The sequence below is a fragment of the Poecilia latipinna genome, unplaced genomic scaffold (assembly GCF_001443285.1).
Source record: "Poecilia latipinna isolate Pla-1442-1.1 unplaced genomic scaffold, P_latipinna-1.0 Scaffold125, whole genome shotgun sequence".
Classification (NCBI taxonomy): Eukaryota; Metazoa; Chordata; class Actinopteri; order Cyprinodontiformes; family Poeciliidae; genus Poecilia; species Poecilia latipinna.
The window spans coordinates 20,716-39,486 of NW_015112741.1; positions in this window are offsets into that span (position 1 = coordinate 20,716).

Genomic DNA, 18,771 nt, shown 5'->3' on the forward strand with positions numbered 1-18,771 from the left:
ACTAGTGAAGAGCCCAGATCCTCTGTATGAAGCGAATGGTCTCGGACAAGGGGCTCTATTTTTTATCAGGTTGCATTAAAGGTGATAGCCCATCCAACTTTTTCAAGTAAATTCAATTGAATGACTTATTTATATATTTAGAAAAAAAAATTAATAATAATAACAATAATAAGACAAAAACCATGCAGAGAAAGAAAGGAATCTAGTGCAGGAACAAACAAAGAGCAGAATGCATGAGGTGATGGGAGAGGCATATTGATGAACTGACATTTCGGAAAATAAACATAAACAAATTAATTTGACTCAAAATATCATGGATTAAATAATTAAATTAAAATAAAGCGATTTATACTGAAAATGAGTTGTTCTCCACAGTGGCAGGTATGCACACAAATACACACCCACAGACCTGTGCTACGATAAATTTGCAGACATTCTTTACTTAAAATGCAGTTGTCAAGAAACTGAGAAGATGATTTTCTCTCACTGTTTACATGCCACATTTTCAAACTTGTATTTATCTTTATCAGTTCTGTATTTATCAGTCATGTTCACAAGAACAGAACTGTTTTCAGCCAAGCTCTTGAGAAATGAGCACCTGTCAATCAAAACACATCAGCAGTACCTGTTTGAATCTTATAGTTCCTCTTTCAGATTCAAATTTTGCATGCCTCTCATGTCTTATTAATGATTTAGAATGCCCTAATTCACTTGTTTACCCCGTCATTTTAGATCAGACATAATTTGAGCGAGAGGAGATTGTAAGAGCGCGAATCAAGTATGGTGAGCCCTGTGGAGTGAGTTATTCAAGGAGATAGTCTAAGTGAGTCAGCCACTTCCAAGTAAATATATGTACTTCTTTGTAAATTAGAAAAATAATGCTGTTTTCTCAAGGCTCACACATCTACCTCAGCTCTTCTTTCTTCTCTTCCTTTTCCTCTCCCACAGCCCTTTCCCGTTTCTATACGTGCTGACAGAGATTCTCTCTTAAGCTTTGACTTTTGTGTGCAGACGGAATGCAGAGTTTATCTTTTATTTTACTGTGTGATTTTCTTTTTGTTCAATGAGATTTGGAGAAGGTGACTTTTATCCCCCGGGGAAGGAGAGGATGCTCTTGTAGGCTCACAGAGTACAGCATTTGGTTGACTCAAAATTAAAATATGCGTGAGAGTGGGGTGGGAGGGAGGAGGTGTGAGGGAGTACGTACTAAAAAAAAAGTTAGTACATTCAGACCCATTTGCTTAGTGACTGCTATATTTGTATTTGACTTGGAATAGCAGGACAAAAGCAGGCTAAGAATATCATAAAATACAAAGATGTATTATATAATGGAAGTAATGGACCTATGCACTTACATGCAGTAATTTATGGTTTTCTCTCTTTACTTAATTTCCCCCTTCTGTGACTGAAATGACTCACAGTAATATCCTTAGAGGAAGGGGAATATGCTTTTCCTAAACACAAGAAATAGATAATAATCATCCCTAAATTGAACAGTCACAGAAAGTCTTTGTGGTGAACTGTTCCGTGTGAGAGTCTGACAGTAGCAGGGCAATCACTGTGAGGTCTGCACATCAAGGTGAGCAAGCCCAGAGCCAAATTCACTTTTTTCTTTTTGCAGAGCTTATCAAAACACTCACATTCAGCATATCTGACAGAAACGCTACATCCATTTCAAATGAGTCCAGTGGGGACACCTTCCTGAGATGTTGCCTCTGAATTCGCCCTTAGGGTCAGAGCCAGATGGGACATAGGGATGCTTTAAAATTGTGATTAGCCCCTAAGGTCAAAGAGAGGATGATCAGCTGGACACCTTGAGGTTCAACTCAATATACTGCTCCCAAGTGAGTGTCCTGCTCTCCTTCATTTACCCTCCACACTGTGCACAAGCACGTAGGAAGCTCACAAAAGTATTTGTCAGAGAGGTTGTACCCATCAGTCTTACAAATTCCCCTTTAGTTAAAAAGAGTCTCCTGCCTGAATTTGATTTCTTAAAGTGATGATTTGTATAGAGATTTGCCACTGAATAGCAGGGAGTGAGGGTGAATGCTCTATGAGGAGTAGCATGGGGACCTAGAAAACTGGCATTCTATGGATGTATCTAAAAGCGCTCAGCATTAGCCCATCCAATTAGCGCAATCATTTTGTAATTCATCCCACTGGGAAATGCCAGCTTGTTACCAAACCTGTGATTCAAGCAACATTCACACCATGTAATCTCTGGTTTTGATAAGCATTCTTACTCTAATATGCTTAGATATGCGGCAATAGCTTACTTCTTATAAGTAAGCCACATGGTAGTTGTGCAAGACTTGTTTTTATTTTTTTATTTTTTTTCTCTAAATAATTAGTCATTTGATTATGAGATGTAGTTATACTACAGTAATGCAGCTGTCAAGAAAAAAATCAAAGAAAACATAAAAACCAATTGAGCTCAATTTTAGTTTAGTTGTCCTTTAGCAACATGTGGATGGATGTTGAGTGGATGGAGTGACGTTGAAATAAGGAAACACAATCAGATTGCAGCTTTAATCAAACACTCCCTTTTAAATGACTCAGACATGGTTAAAGGTTAGGCAGTGTGTCATCAAGTAGCTTACAAATGATTCGACTGGATATATTTGCCATTGAAATAAACAGGGATTAATGTGCTAAGATTATTACTAGAATATATTGGTTTGCTTTTAATTTCTTTAAAAGGACAGGCTGTGCTAATAATTAGCATCCTTGCTTCACTAATTCAAGCTGATCTTGTCTGGTTAGATTAGCCATTTTGTTTACATGTTAACAAGCTGGAACACTGCTCCAAGTCAAATGTGTGAAATGCTGCTATTCAGATGAATTGAGGGGGGGAGGGGGGGCGCTGGGGGGAAGTAAGAAATGCTGTTGTTTGCCACTTTACAACATATCTGAGGTTCACTAACAATTTTATATTAAATTGCAAACCAGCATGTTAACAAATGGGCCTTGTAGGTTGACGTCACAATGATCTATAATTCTTAGAAGTGGAATATGCTATTTCGGTGTAAATTTTAACTTTTCCTTTTTTTTTTTTTTTTTTTTTTAGTGTGTGTGTAGAATGAGAATTGGTGGTGTGAGGCGGTTCAAGTCAAACTAACAAATGACAAAACTGGCAGAGCCAATCATGGATCAGGCCCCCTGATACGGTGCAGCGCAGGCTTGTCCTCCAGCAAGAGCCTTGTGATACATCTCCCTGGCTGTTTTCTGTTAACTCGGCTCTTTCAAGGCTATTCATTCTACCATGCAGCCTGATGTCGCAGCAAACTCTTCCAAGTCAGCCACCCACCCCGCCCCTTCCTCTCACTAACGCCTACAATGAGTCTACTGTGTACTGCAGGTACATCTTTTTATTTGATTTCTTTTTTTTCTATTTTCTTTGGTGCGGCGCTGGGAGGATAATAGCTGTCTGCTTTACAAAGTAAAAACTTCACCATTTCCTTGTTCCTGTTTTTTTTTTTTTTTTTTTTTTTTTTTAGTATCAAATGTGTTTGGAAGAGAGGTGAGACAGTTTTCTGCCCCCTCCTCTTGATTTTGTCTTGACGGTTGAGCACGTCTCAGATGCTGACTGACCACTTTCCTTTTCACAGTGATTCCTTTTTTATTGCTCATTCAACAACCTCCAGCATTGAAGATGGCACTACGGTAACATGGTGTGTATTCTGCTTCATTCGGTGGCTGTCAGGCCACTTTATCATTCGACTACTGTGGTCAAGAGTAGACTGGTGGACTCTAAAAGCTTTTGACTAGCTAGCAAGAATTCCTGTAACAGATAACAAAGACAGAGGGGTTATGGACGGTGTTGTTTGTGGAGAAGAAAACTCATTCTGAGAAGCCACGATGAGGTAAAGTTGTGTTATCCATATCAACATCATCCATCATTGACATCCCTTATTTCCCCTGCTGACCAGCAGCTTTCTTAGCCACTGTTGCAACTAATATGTCAACCTTAGAGATCATATCATTTTATTTTTAGTCAGTTATGTAGGCCTGATCAGAAGATTAAATTTGTCCATCACACGTAAACATCACCACTCAACCAAAGCGAAGTGTCTAAAGTAAGAGACACTGCTACTGCAAAACCCCCAGAGATCCATAATGTTTTTATTTTTAAAGTCTTACTCTGTTTTGACATCAAAGAACTAAAATGATCTTAAATGTTCTTATGAAATAAAGAAGCAGCACTTATGTTCCATCTCTCTTTCTACTATCCCATATATTTTGTTCCATGTTTTATCCACCTACATATATTCTTTGGAAATTTACAGTTTATTATAAGAAAAAAAGCTTGGGTGTACTCTGTTAGATTTCTAATATAGTTCTCTGTAGATTACTTTGAATTTGAGCTGGATCATTTACTCTTTTCTTGTTAGACTAAAAGACACAATATCAAGTGATGCCGAAAGCACTTGTATGAAGTTAATGTCAAGTAATGAGCTCATGGGGGACAATTAGTGAAGAAATATAAATGTAAAAATGTTTTGACTTGGTTTGACTTAAAGCGAGGAACATTTCACTTACTGCATACGAGGTAGTTACTTTTGTCACTACAAAAAGCTTAAAATTCTTTAATACCATTTCAAAAAGCAAACAAAGGGAGCTAAAATAATGCATAAAATGAACAAAAAAGATTTGTTTTTAACATGATACTCACATTGTAGAGTTTCTATAATTGGAAACAATGTTCTGACATAGGTAAAGTTTTGAAATTTTAATTTATATTCCCTGAATGAAAACATTTGGTCTTTCAATGTTTTTTTTTTCCATTATGAACCATTAAAAAAAAAGATTTGCCATGGAGTGCGTTGTGACACTCTTAGATCCCAGTAAAAATATTTTACATTTTCATAGCTACATGACAGCTCTATTAAAAAATAAAAGTCACATTAAAGAGATTAAGAATTAAATAAGGGGAAGTTATAAATATTAAATTTGAAAAATTGGATTTTTCTGTTCTTTGCAGTTGTGTTAGATTATCCTGCTACATGGTGCAATTCTTTCTCTTTGCAACAAAGATTAAATGTGAATAGTCTCTACAGTCATTTAAGAGTTCCATTAAATCTACCCTAAAGAGTGCAGTCCTCAAGCAAAAAACATAAAAACTTGAGTCCTTTGTTCTTTTCACCTACCTCTACATTCAACATGACCATAAAAGGAGCCATTACTGAAGAATTATCCTCTCTGCTCATTTGTCCAGAAAATCTGCTCATCGTCCTGTTGCCAACCAGTCTTGTTGTAACGAAAAAACAATGTGTTTACAGATTCAATTTTGGTCATAATGAGCTGACATTAAGCTCAATGCTGTCCCGCTAACAAGCTTGTAAAACCAAGATATCAACATTCAGGAGGCGGACTGTAATGAATGAAATGGAAGAAACTCTTAGGCTATTTTGTTGGTGAAACTTGAAAGCTAAAATCAATTCCAAAAAAAAAAAAAAGCTAAATTAACTTAATAATGGAAATGGTGTGTACACAACAGGGTTAAATATTCTTAGGGATTTTATTCAGTGTAGTATGAATTCACAATTCGCAAAACAAAATTTATCACTCAAACAGAAATAGATGTATAGGATTAATGTCTTTTATTGCCTTTATCACTTAAATTATTTTTGATTTTTGTATCAAATTGGGTTTTAAATCGTCAATAGGACTGTTGGTCCATGTAGATTGCAAATTCCTCACGTTTTTTGTCATCATTTTCTTGCAATACGGCGAAATCCCTTTTAAATATTAAAATTAACACTTAATTTAGTTGCACAATAAAACACAGCTTTTACAAAAAATTCATATACTGAAGTTGTTTTACATAATTTCATGAAAAAAAAAATAAAACTTTGAAAGAGTGAAAACTTTATTTACAGCCTCCTTGTGCAGGAGTCTGGCATATATGAGGTAAAGGCGATCCAGAGAGAAAAATCAGCAGGCTGTCATCGTCAATGAGACGTGTTGTTTCTATTTCTCCCATTGCATTTTCTGTTTCCAGCTAATCTGCTCAGGGTTGCATGAGGACTCAAGCCTCTGCAGTCTGCAGAGGAGAGGAGGGGGAAACTACGCATACATTTCCAGCCCATTGTAGGTAGTTTGTTTAGTCTAATTTAAAGTCACCCGTATTACTCACATGATCAACTTAAGATTGTGGGAGAAAACTGTTGTAAAACTCAACAAAGAAGTCATGCCAAGATTTGAACAGCAAACATATAGTTGTACAATAGCCCTAATACTTTTTTTTCCATTTTATTAATTACAGAAATATGTCCTATTTATGTATTAACATTCATTATTTGAAATGATTGTTCTTTTAGACACCATGGGTACGATCAAGAAACACTCTTCTTCATGAAAATACTTAACCTTGTTTCCAGTGACTGAAATTAAGTCAGACTAAATTTTTCCTGTATTAGGTCAGTTAGAAAAATGAGGTTTTCCCACTTTTTCTGTCTTTCTTCAAGTTCAAAAGTTTACATACATTTGTTTTGTATTTGATTGATTTTTCTTATTCTCTGTTTCACTGGAATCCAGGCATTGTGATGTCCACAGCAAAACATTACCTTTATTTTCCTAAAGACAATTCGTTACTAATTAAGTTGCAATTTTAGAGCCATTGTTTAGTGGAAGCTATATCCTGCGCCACCTCTTGAGTGATGCTTTGAAATGTTTCTCCGGTACCACAAAATAAGGTTACTTGCTCATCCCTCTTTGTTCCTTTTAAGTGTTACAGTAGTCATTATGACCAAACACTCAAATTTTAGTTTCAACAGACCTCAGGACATGTTTCAAAAAATCCTTTGTCGCCGAGTGTATTCGCAAACTTTGATCTGCAGTATTTGCGAATGCATCCATAGTAATGACTGCTTTCTGTCAGAGTGGCTTTTCAGACGGTGTTGTTGCAGGACTTTTTATGTTTTACTATGAACAGTTACTCCCATATGAATAATGACTTACCAGCTTCACACAGCATTATTTGCTGTCATTTTGCAAATGAGGTATTGCATTTAAATGGGTCTGCTTGCATTTAATTCACCTGTCAGAAACTTGCACATCAGCATCATCATCATCATTAATAGTCAGCAAAAGTACTTCAATATTCTGGAACATACTTATTTACATTATGTGTAATATTGTTTCCCAAAGATCCTGCAAGTTTGTTATAGCACAAGTAAGTGCACAGCTTTAGAGAACAGGCATAAAAAATAATTAAAGATAAATTACAGGTCAGTTGTCAAAACATAAGATGTTTTTGTCAAATTTTATGCGTAACACAGGTTTTTGCTCAGGTTGCCAGTGTCATAAACTGTTCTTCACGTGCTCTGTTGGAAGCACATGGTTGTCTGATCGGGCAAAGTCACATGGAGACCCCCCCCCACACAGCTTTTTTTTTTTTTTTTTGTCATATCCACTTTATTCAAGGTAGAATGGCTTAAATGTCAAATATGTTTCACTGTTTGAATGGAATAGAATGAAATAGAATAGAAAATGTTGGCCTAAATTTAATCAAAAACTCTAAATAAATTTTACAAAAAAAAATACTTATGTTCTTTGTACTGTTTATATTATAAAAGAGGAAACAACATAATTGTTCATGCCCCATGTCTTACATATTTTTTCGCTCTCCCCATTGACTTGCTGACACTTTTTGTTATTATATATGTATACAGAGAGAAGGCGCTTAACGTTTGATCAAAAATATACAGTTGATAAAGGCTTTAATCTTGACCTTTATGCCTCTTCTGATCTGTTCATTCTTATCATCATATTGATTCACTGATCCCTGCCATGTATTTTTACTGGATGATGGCAAAGCTCCCCGCAACCAAATGACCCCCTCCTACTTTTCTTTTACCCTGCCTTATCTGGTCACCCAGGTGTATAAGATAGGGCCCACTGTGCAGTGGTCCATGTGTAATGGTAGTCTACGTTGTGTGTTCAGTCACCCTGCTGTGTAGCAGATGCTGTGCTTTATCTCAAGCAGACTCTGGCCACTGCAGATTGAGATGTGGAAAGAAACGGCGGACCTCTGAGTATGTATACTGGCCAGGTGGATAACATCTGTAATTAACACTCCTTGTGCCACCATTATACGGTAACTTGTGCATGGGCTATCTGAAGTGTGTGGCAGCACACCTTCTAAACAGTTAGACAATGGAAGTCAGAAACTAGATACGTAGCACCACAGTCACAGAAAGAACTTGATGTGCATTCATGTGAATGATCCAAAGTGCTAATTACATAATTCATAAAGCGTAATGCATTCTGGTGCAGATACAACCGCATTTTATCAGAGGCTTTGATTTTCAGTCTGATATAATAGTTTTTTGTTATTGCTTACCCATGACACACTATGACACATCTGCTTTGCATTTTAGTGGCTCACGTCATATCAAGATACTTGGCTTTAAATTCATACGGCACCTGTTATGTATGTGATACTCTAGTTAACATGTTTTGAAAAAAATAGAGAATAACCATCTCTATACAGGAGACACTATACATATATGCCGCACGTAGGTGGCACTGCTACAGGATTTAAATGTTGTGGCAGTCATGGTGTTATGTGCTTCTTGGTTCAAGAGATTCCAGCAGCAGAACTGACAAATCATGCTCCTAAGTTCTAAACTAAGTTACTTCTTGCATATAACAAATAAATTATATCAATTTGTATCTTTTTGTGGTGTAGCCATCTTGAAAAGAAAAATAAAATAAAATAAAATATAATATATATAGTATAGTATATTTATATACCATATACCGTATTGCAAGTTAGTGTTATCTTTTTAAAATCATGACTAGAGCAGCTGGATTGCCTTGGACTGAAAATGGCCACAGACGAAAGATAAAAATATGACTGGTAATGTCATATTCAGATTCAGGTTTGTTTTGGTCTTGGTTTCTCCTGGGTTTGGACTTTTGATGTTTTTGTTTTCCTCATCTGTGCTCATTTATATTATTCTTTGTTTTCTGTCAGTTTTGCTTATATTCCCATGAGTCTTTCCTGAGATGTTTTTATCGCTTATGTTTTTGTGTTAGTTTACTCTTTGTAGAGTAATTGATTATTTCTGTAAGAATTATGTTTTGCAAGTTCCCCAGTTAGTACTTTCCTCTCCTTTGCCCCTCCTGCATTCCATTTCTCTCTCCTCACCTTTTCTGCCTGGTTTCTTTCAGCTGCATCCTGTCAGTAATCAGCTACCTCCACAGTAATCAAATAGTATATTAGCTTTTAATTTTTCAGTCACTGACCACTGGTTTCCACTGTTTACTGAGCATTACTGGTTCTCGTGCATTTCACTTTCCACCACAGAAAAGACTTGCCAGTCATGAGAAGTATGTAAGGAGGAAATTGTCGCTCATAAAAGTCAGAAGACATTTTGCTACATTTTTCTGTCAGTTGCCTGTTACATAAACTAAGAGTTCAATGTGTAGCCAATAGATCAATAGAAGCTGTCATTTCTGATTGTCATCACCTATAAATTTACCCATATGGCTATCAGCCTATTTAGCAAATTGCTCCAAAACCTTTTCAGCACAGCAATGAACTGATAGCTTGGAGCCAGGGTAAATGGATTTTTTTTTTTTTTTTCGTACTTGTGTGATTGGAATCTCTCACAAGAAGCCAGTCTCCTAAAAAGGAAAGTCAACCTACCCACCAATTCAGGATTATGGACACTGGCTGTGAATATGTGGATAATAAAAACCCCAAGGTCCAGATACAAAAAACGGTAACACTTTATTTGAAGGGGGGTGAATAAGACTGACATGACACTGTCATAAACATGACATAACACCTGTCATGAACATGAATAAGCCTTCATGAATATTTATGACTGTTGTCATAAAGCGTCATTCGGTAAATTATGACACTTTTAATACAAAGTTGACATTATTCAAAAATGTCTTTGTTATGACAACTTGACATAAACCAAGAAATAATTACTGATATAAATTTGTTATAAAAGTATTATTGATTGCACATTAAAAATTAGGTAACTTTATGTTATTAAAGGTAAAGTTTAAACAGTAATGATTTCCTGGTTAATGTCAAGTTGTCATAACAAAGACATTTTGAATAATGTCAACTTTGTATTAAAAGTGTCATAATTTACCGAATGACGCTTTCTGACAACATTCATAAATATTCATGAAGGCTTATTCATGTTCATGACAGGTGTTATGTCATGTTTATGACGGTGTCATGACAGTCTTATTCAACCCCCGTTCCAATAAAGTGTTACACAAAAACCTATCCATCCTCAGAAAAAAGTGGAATAACACATTTACTTCTGACAAGATGGTATTGTTGAAAAGAGGAAAAGGGTGTAAAATTGGCTTCTTTATCTCTGTTATGTTATAACGTTATTACCTCATCAAAAACATGGTTGGAGTGTGACTGTGATACTTTCATGCAAGTTTGAGAATCTTTGATTCTACAGAGGCAACCATGCAGAGGTTCCAAAATGCTTCTTCTCACAAAACGCTGCTGTAGCTGAGAATAGCTACTATTGTTAATGCCTATGTATATGTCTACATGTTAGATGTATGTTGTACCTTGAGCCAATGGAAGCACAATAATTAATCTGAGTTAAATTTTACTTGGCGATAAAATGACAGCTTACTGTGAGAGTAAAGAGTTAAGACTCCAATGTGCTTTGGGAAAACTAAAAGTCATGTGAAAGCTGCTTTCCTGGGTGTAAAAAAAAAAAAAAAAAAGGTAGGACACATTCCTTCCCTTTTTTCTACAAGTTGGAACACACACACTGACACTAGTCCACGATCACAAACATGCATACTGTATGGAGCGCATGCTCACTGTTGTCAGTAAGCACATTCTGTACCTAGATGCATAGCTATGCATAGATAAATTCATCATGGTGAGAGATTATGCTGCTTGCTGTGCTGGGGATAACTACATGCCTCATTCCTCATTTGTACTTTATTTTCTACTAAAAATAAGCACAAAAATAAATAAGTCTCAGCTCTAAAGAGACCTGAGCTGTTGGCGAGGCTCTGCGAATTCAGATCGACAGCTCAGGACATTTTCAACAGATTGGAAGTCGCATCTGCTCTAGGGTCAATTTAATTGTGAATATGGCTTGTCATTTCATTACGCTATAGTTGAGGAGCATTGCATGACACGTTGAGGACAACCTAAATGGAGTAAGTTGATATGACAAATGCAATTCAACTCGAAGGACTTGTGTTAGAGGCCTGATAAAATAAAAAAATAATAAAAAAATCTCGCTCGAATGTGCCCTCAAGTGTTATGATTGGCAAATGGTGTGTGGGAGTGCATTTCCACATCAGCAGGATCCTGGTTATGGTCGATGGGGAGAATGAACAAGCCTGGTAGCTAGACTGCCTTTCCATGTGAACTTATTTAAGCATAGACGTAATACCAAGCTAATGTCGTTTTTCCAGTTTCATGTGTTCCGTTCATAATTGTGTCATACCTGTTTGGTCCCTGTTGGTGTATACATAAATAACTTATAAAATCTGCACAAATCCTTATTTCTTAGGACATTCTGCCTGATGTTCAAAGTAATGCATATGAGCGGTAAATCTGATATATGCTCGGCCCACAAATGTGTCTGTTGCCATGGAATTTGCTGCCTCGTAAGGTTGAATCAGTAAGAGACTGTGAAGCAAGCCACATTGTTTCTCTGACCTGACAAAGTATTTTTAATCTATAAACTCACTAAATAGTAAGCAATAATGGGAAGAAGTGTAAGATGAATGCAAAAATAAAAGGTCAGTTGTGCAAAATGCAATCCTGATAAACCACGGTGCACTTTTCTAAAAATTAGCATTAAAGCCAACATAGCAAAGACAAAAATTAAAGGTGTGGTTAATGTTTTAAATTATAACGTAATTTATTTTACTAATGTAGCCTCCCCATTTGTTGTCTCACCTTATCTGCCTCTTTGTTGAAAATCTCCCAATTGAAAAATGGAATTCCTTTCATTGACTAAAATGTAGAACAGAAAGACTACAAAGTAACAGCAAAAAAAGAAGGAAAACACAGGTTTTGAAACACAAGTTGAATGTACAATTTAAAACAAACTTCCTCAAAACGATTGTACGCTATAAATATGAACAAATAGTGTGTGTATAATCATTATTCAACAGTTCTGTCTAGAGTCGTAGCATCATCGTGGCACTTTGTACATGTATTTCTTTGGATGAAATTAATATTATGTGTGTTGTGTTTTTGAAATAATTTTGATTAATCAAATCTTCATGGTGCGGTCCCCCTTTTTGACTTCTTGATGTTTCACAAAAATAAAGTTTATGTACTCGACGATTTTATAGTCTTCTATTTAATAAATTACAATATTATTGAAAAGATGATTAATTTCAGTTGCTCAATTCACTGAGCAAAACATATTTTATAGAATAATTACATAGATTTACAGAAATATGGATTGAAATTAATGTTTAATACCCACTTAAAGGTTGTTTTACATTCCTTTTAATATTACAAATTGCCCTCATTGAAATGCATAATTAATTTATTTAAAATAACCGTAATTTGACATATACACCTGTTGGGAGAGCCTTGTCTACACATGCTTACATTCCTATCTGACTGATAGGCGGGGGTGTTATAGCTATGAATAATAGTTTCACTTACACGTTATAATATGTTATGTTTTTGAAATGGATTGCATAATACACAAACAGTAAACTCAAACCAAATCTCAAACTCCAAAATAGGAGAAGCCATTACCAAATTACTTCACTACCAGTTAAAATACTTTAGTCAAATAACTCTTTTACAATATGAACAAATAAGAACAAAACTAAAACCAGTAAGAAATAAATTGATGCAGCGATGCCATAGTTCAGTTTGAATATGTACGTTTAAGAACAAAGTTTTGGTTTAACAAATTGGAATTGGGTCACATTAGCTCTGAAAGTTGTATGCACACACAGCTCCAATCTTATTGTTTTGTCAACAAGCCATGGCAGAAACTTAATGAGTGGACTATATGGTGGTGGAAAACAATTAAAGATTCACAAGAATGAGAATGAACTGCAGGCATGATGATGCTGTTCATCTGAACAAAACAAAGAAAATAGCAGCAATTTATGGTAATTGCTATTTAGCACCTCCTTTAACTATAACATGTATTTTTTAAATACTTTTAATATAAGTATTAATGTCTATATAAATGCTGCTGGTGTGCAAACACCACAAGAACCAAATTATCTATGAAGTAAATAAAAATAAAAGGAGATAAGCTCACATTGCAGTGGTAATGCGACTCTGGGGAAGCGTTTGCTTGGACTGGTGCCATGGCAGGCATAAGGAGCTAATGTTTCTAATGCCGTCTTCTCTCAGGACAGTAAAGGGGAAACTGCTTAGATTTTTTTATTTGTTTTAAAGGTTTTTTTTTTCAACTACAGTGGCTCTTATTTGACACTGATCAGACACGGAAAGCAGGTCATGAGAGAGGAGGAAGCCATTCAGTAAAGGTTTGCGGACCGGGACTTGGACTTGTGACGGCCATGCCGATGACTAAAACCTCCACCCTGCAGTTCTACTGCCATCTGCAGAAAAACACTGCTCCAGTTAAGAAATCACAGCCAAAAGGAAGGTCTTGTATACGTGCTGCTCAAGTTTTGGCTTGCTGTAGCTGTACTAAAAAGAAACAGCTTACCGTTATCTGGCGTCTTCTGTGGTCATGCCATCTAACCTGCACATTGCCGGTAGGCCCTGCTGTGAGGAAGGAGCTGTATTACAGCAATAAGCAAGGGGAAGGTGTGAGCAGTGTGCACACAAGCGTGACCGATTAATCATATATTTCATGAAGACAGAATCAAAAAAAAAAAAAAGACATCTGCATATCATTTTTGAAATGAGACAAAATGACATTTAGTTCAGCCAATAAATGGGTAAATGTTGCAGAAATACATTTGTGTATTTTTTTTGTGTGTGTGCTTGTCAGTGGTCTGGCATTCGGTTTGGAAACATGTGCAAAGTGTAGGAATGCATCTGTGGAGAATCACTCCCATCTCCACGACCTTATTTCCTGACCCCTAGCCTACCTTTAGAAAAGGAAGCTTTAAGTGTATAAAAGCACCCGCTCCAAGAAGCAATTCTGTTTTTTTCCCAGTTTTTCTCTTTCTTACTGTGCTCCCACTGATACTGAGCCCCATGAAATCTACACAGCTTTCGAATTAAATGTGAATGAAGAGTATGTTTCCTTAGGATTTCCAGGCATGATGGGTAAAATCCCATAGCAAATATGACTCTGGAACCAGCAGTATCTCTCATGCTGTAAGCTGGGAAATAGTCCACACTTTTGCACTTTATATATCCTCTTGACGAAATCTGATCCACTGCGAAGGCTTATGGAAGGTGTCAGGAGAGGTTTTCGTTTTAGCAGTCCACAAATAAATGAAAAATTGTCAAAAATATGGAGCTTACACCAAAAAATTACAGGTCATGGCTTTTTTTTTTTTTTTTTTGCTTCAGCAAAATATATTTTCATTTTTTAAACCATTGTATCTGAATGCTCTATTTTTATGGAGATATTAAAATGCATAGTTCTCTATAATGTATACAGCAACAAACAATCCAATTTATTTATAAAAATAAATGCAGTTTTTGGTATATGCTGGATATGCAATTGTTTATTTCACTGAAAACATTAAATTCTCTTTCTGAGCACTGCTGAGATAAGAACTGATGTTAGTCAGACCAACAATAATTTTTCAGAATGTCACTGTAGAAATGCTATGAAATGTGTATATCAGAGAATACAAAAGGCATTTGACTGTTGCTTTCAAAGAAGAATAAAACGTAAACTGTTATGCCAATCATTCCCTAATACTCTAAAGTGTGATTGTAGAAGGCAGAATACTTTTGTTTGAAATTATTAGATAATGTGTTGTGGCAGTCTGACTTAATGACTGTAACAGAGGGAGACAACATGAGTTGGTAGATATTTAACTAAACCAAAAAGTTGTATGTTTGATCAATGCTTAACTAAACTTAAGGATCAAAAGGTTGTCAGGGTAAAATTCCAGGTAAACACTGAAAAGCAGGTCTGAGTAGCCTCCACTTGGCAGGAGCACACCAGGCCCAGGTGCGACTCGTACCGCTGATGGCATGATCCAACCTGGAAAAGAAAACGATAAGAAACCCCCTACCAACCGGGTCATCACAGCTGGAGATAACTAGCTCTTTTCTGTAAATAAGCTGAATTCAAACACAAAGTTTACCTTTTCAGAACATTTGAAACTGCTTTCACCCCCATGGGCTGGTTTCCTCATATCTTCAACTAGTATGTTCAAGAAAAACAAAAAACAACAACAAAATAAAAACAGTATTTTCTCTGAAAATCTTATGCTATTTATTTATTTTCTCTGTTTCTGCTCTGATGACTTGTTCCTACTTTTCCCATGATGCATCAGATATTTACTTGAGTAAATATATCCATCCACCCATCCATTATCTAACATGATTATCTCTTGTGGGGTGATGAGGGGTGCTGGTGCTATATCTCCAGGCACAACCCCAAGCCATTGAACCTCGGTAGCAGTTCTGGTAGCACTCATATGTCTTTTCTCAAAAGACGACCTCTGGATGTGACGCTGACCATGCACTCAGCTTCTCTGGTTGACCATGGCTAGGCCTAGTCTGAGTGGAACTTGTCCTGTTAATCATCCGTGCATCTTGATTATCTTGCTGCAGCTCAGTTTCAGGATGTTAGCAATCTTCCAGTGGCCAAAGCCTTCTTTTTGTAGAACAACTCTTTTTCAGATCCCCAGAGAGTTCTTTGCCATGAGGTGTATTGTCGAACTTCCAATGACCAGCATGAAATAATGTGGGAGAGAAATTTAACACACCTGCTCCCGAGTCACAGTAGAGACATTGTAACACTAATGAGTCCCATGACAAAGGGGACGGGGAATGGCTAATTGGGTACAATTTAGACATTTTCACTTCAGGCTGTACTAGCTTTTGGTGCCAGGGGTTTAGATATTAATGTCTTTGTGTGTTTATACAGAAACTTTGCATTAGCTGTAGGCTGACTACTTTACATTGTATAAAGGCTCCATATTTTCAGTGTTGTCTGGTGAAAAGACATTAAAAATAGTTATAAAAAAGTAAAGGGTGTACTCACTTTTGTGAGATGGTGTAATTTATTTTACAATTCACCTGGAATATTTGCTACCAAAGGATTAGTCATATTCCCATCTGATCAAAGTATACATTTTCAGGTAACATCTGCTCGGCAAAAAAAGTAATCATTTTTGCCATCAAAAATGATTACTTTTTTTGATGGCAAGGCAACTTTCCAGGAAGAAAACGTTTCTGACTACAAGTTACACATACTTTTTTCTTTTTGAAGACTTTATGTGATAATTTCACATTTATTCCAGTGCACATTTGACTCCACCTTGGCTTCCACTTGTTCCTGATCTTGTTTGTGGAGATGATATGACCACATATCATCTTTGGGAACCAGACCATCTCTGGTTTGGGAACCTCAGGATTTTCTCTTTGCTTTTGACTCCTGATTCTGCTGGCAACCTTATGTCTTGACCTTCAGCACACACTTCTGTAGGTTTCAGGGATGAGAGTGTTTTTTTTTTTTATTTTATTTTTTTTTTATAACTTTGAGCCCACAGCTATCGACTGGAAAAAGGTAAACTGCATCCCCTTGCTGACACTGACAAAGCATCAATTTTTGTGTCAAGTATGCTGTCCAAAAGCAGATTGATAGACAGAATAGGGCTTCATCTGCAGAAAGAAGGCACTGCTCTGGTTCATTGTGGTGAGGTTAGAGCTGAGTAAAAAAGTACACCCTTGATTCACCAGTTTCAACTTTCTCCTATGGTCATGTGATAAAGGTGATGATTTGAGAGGATGGGGTGATGGACGCAAGTGGTAGAGATGAGCTTCCTTCATTGGGAGGCTGGGCTCAACCTTAGAAATAGTGAGGCACTTTGTCACCTAGGGGCAGATGACAAAGTTCTCCTCCACATTGAAAAAAGTCAGTTGAAGTGGTTTGGGCAAAGATAGTGCCACTTGAGCACCTCTTTTCTGATGTTTTGCATGTCCTACTGAGAAGAGGGTTTTTCTTTTTGAGGGAAAGGGATAGGTGGATGGATGGACATTAGAATTACATGTTTATCAACATTGTCACAATTACCACTCTTTTGTCATTGACACACAAAAAACGTAAAAAAAAGAATCAAGAGTCTTGCACCTCTAGTGACCTGAAGCCCATCGTCAAAGTTAATGGGCTAGGTAGGCTTTGTAGATGCAGAGAAACAAAGATTTAATGTTATGAAAAACAGGATCTGACAGCAATGTTTGCTGTAATATATAGGGTATATTATGCAAATCAGGAGTATAAGGACCACCCAAGTAGCCAGACTAATTAAAGAAAGTTAAATAACAGAAGATACAGTGAAATTATTTGCTCCTCTTGGCATTTTTTTTTTTTTTTTTTTTTTGCCGTTTTTTCCAAGTTGAAATTAAAGCTGATTATTTTAGGTTTTGGATCATTTTGTTTACTGAACATGCCTGCGACTTTGAACAGTTCCTTTTTTATTTATTGTGAGGGAGACAGTAAACATGACAAAATTAACAAAACACTCAAGTGTGCATGACTATCAACCCCAATAATGTAAGTACGATGCAGAGCACTTTTGCAGCAATTAGAGCTGCAAGTCAATTTTTGATAGGTCTCCACTGAGTTGCCACATCTTGCCACTGAGATTTTTCCCCGTTCTTCAAGGTAAAACTGTTCCAGCTCCTTCACGTTAGACAGTTTCTAGCTTGAAGAAAACATCTTCTAAACTGGGGAAGAGCAGTCTTAAAGTCTGACCACTGATTCTCAATTGGATTGTGATCATGGCTTTGATTAGGCCTTTCCAATACATACATGTTTTCCCTTAAACCACTTGAGTGTTGCTTTAGCCGCATGCTCATTGTGTTGTTGGAAGGTGAGCCTCTGTTCAACAATATCGATATTGTTTTTTTCTGTTTTTATTGTTTATGAATTAGAATATTCATGCTTATGCTTGATAACTACATATGATTCATTTGAATCACTTTGAGTCCATCTCATCAACTTTCCATCACAGTCAGTTAGAGTAAAGATTTCCTTAGGGAATTAGGCTCAAGCTTGAGTGTGAGAATCATTAGCCAATTAACTTAATCATTCCCAAGCCTTAGAAATGTAACAAGTACGCGGTTACTTGGATTGGATTCCCACTGTTCCTTCCTTCTCCATTTTCTTTTTCCTGACAGCAAAGTGATGCTCTCATCTCTTCACTAGTGGATCTACCACTATGTCCCATACTTCTCACTTTCATTGACAGGCTCTCCTGATACTGACATGCTTATAAAAGCACTTACAGGGTCTGACTTTACAAATCAGGATAAGCAAACTGTCCTTGACTCCTTACTGAATTATCACAGATTCTGTTGTCTTATGAGCTGCTTTTTCATATCCTGAAAATGCATGTCTATCCTTCATATCCATTACCATATGAAGGCACAAGTTTGACATAAAGCACTTTTAACATAATGGCATGTCCAAACAGATGACTGTTAAAGTTTTGCCCTGGTGTGATTTCTATAGATGGTCTCAGTGGAGGATATGCAGCTTGTGCAACACACAAAACTCTATTGCATAGCAGCGTCTTCTGCCTTTTTTTTTTTTTTTTTTTTTTTTTCTTTTTGGAAACAAAAAAATCGGGGGTGGTTTTTTTTAAAAAAAAAAAAAAAAAAACTCTTCC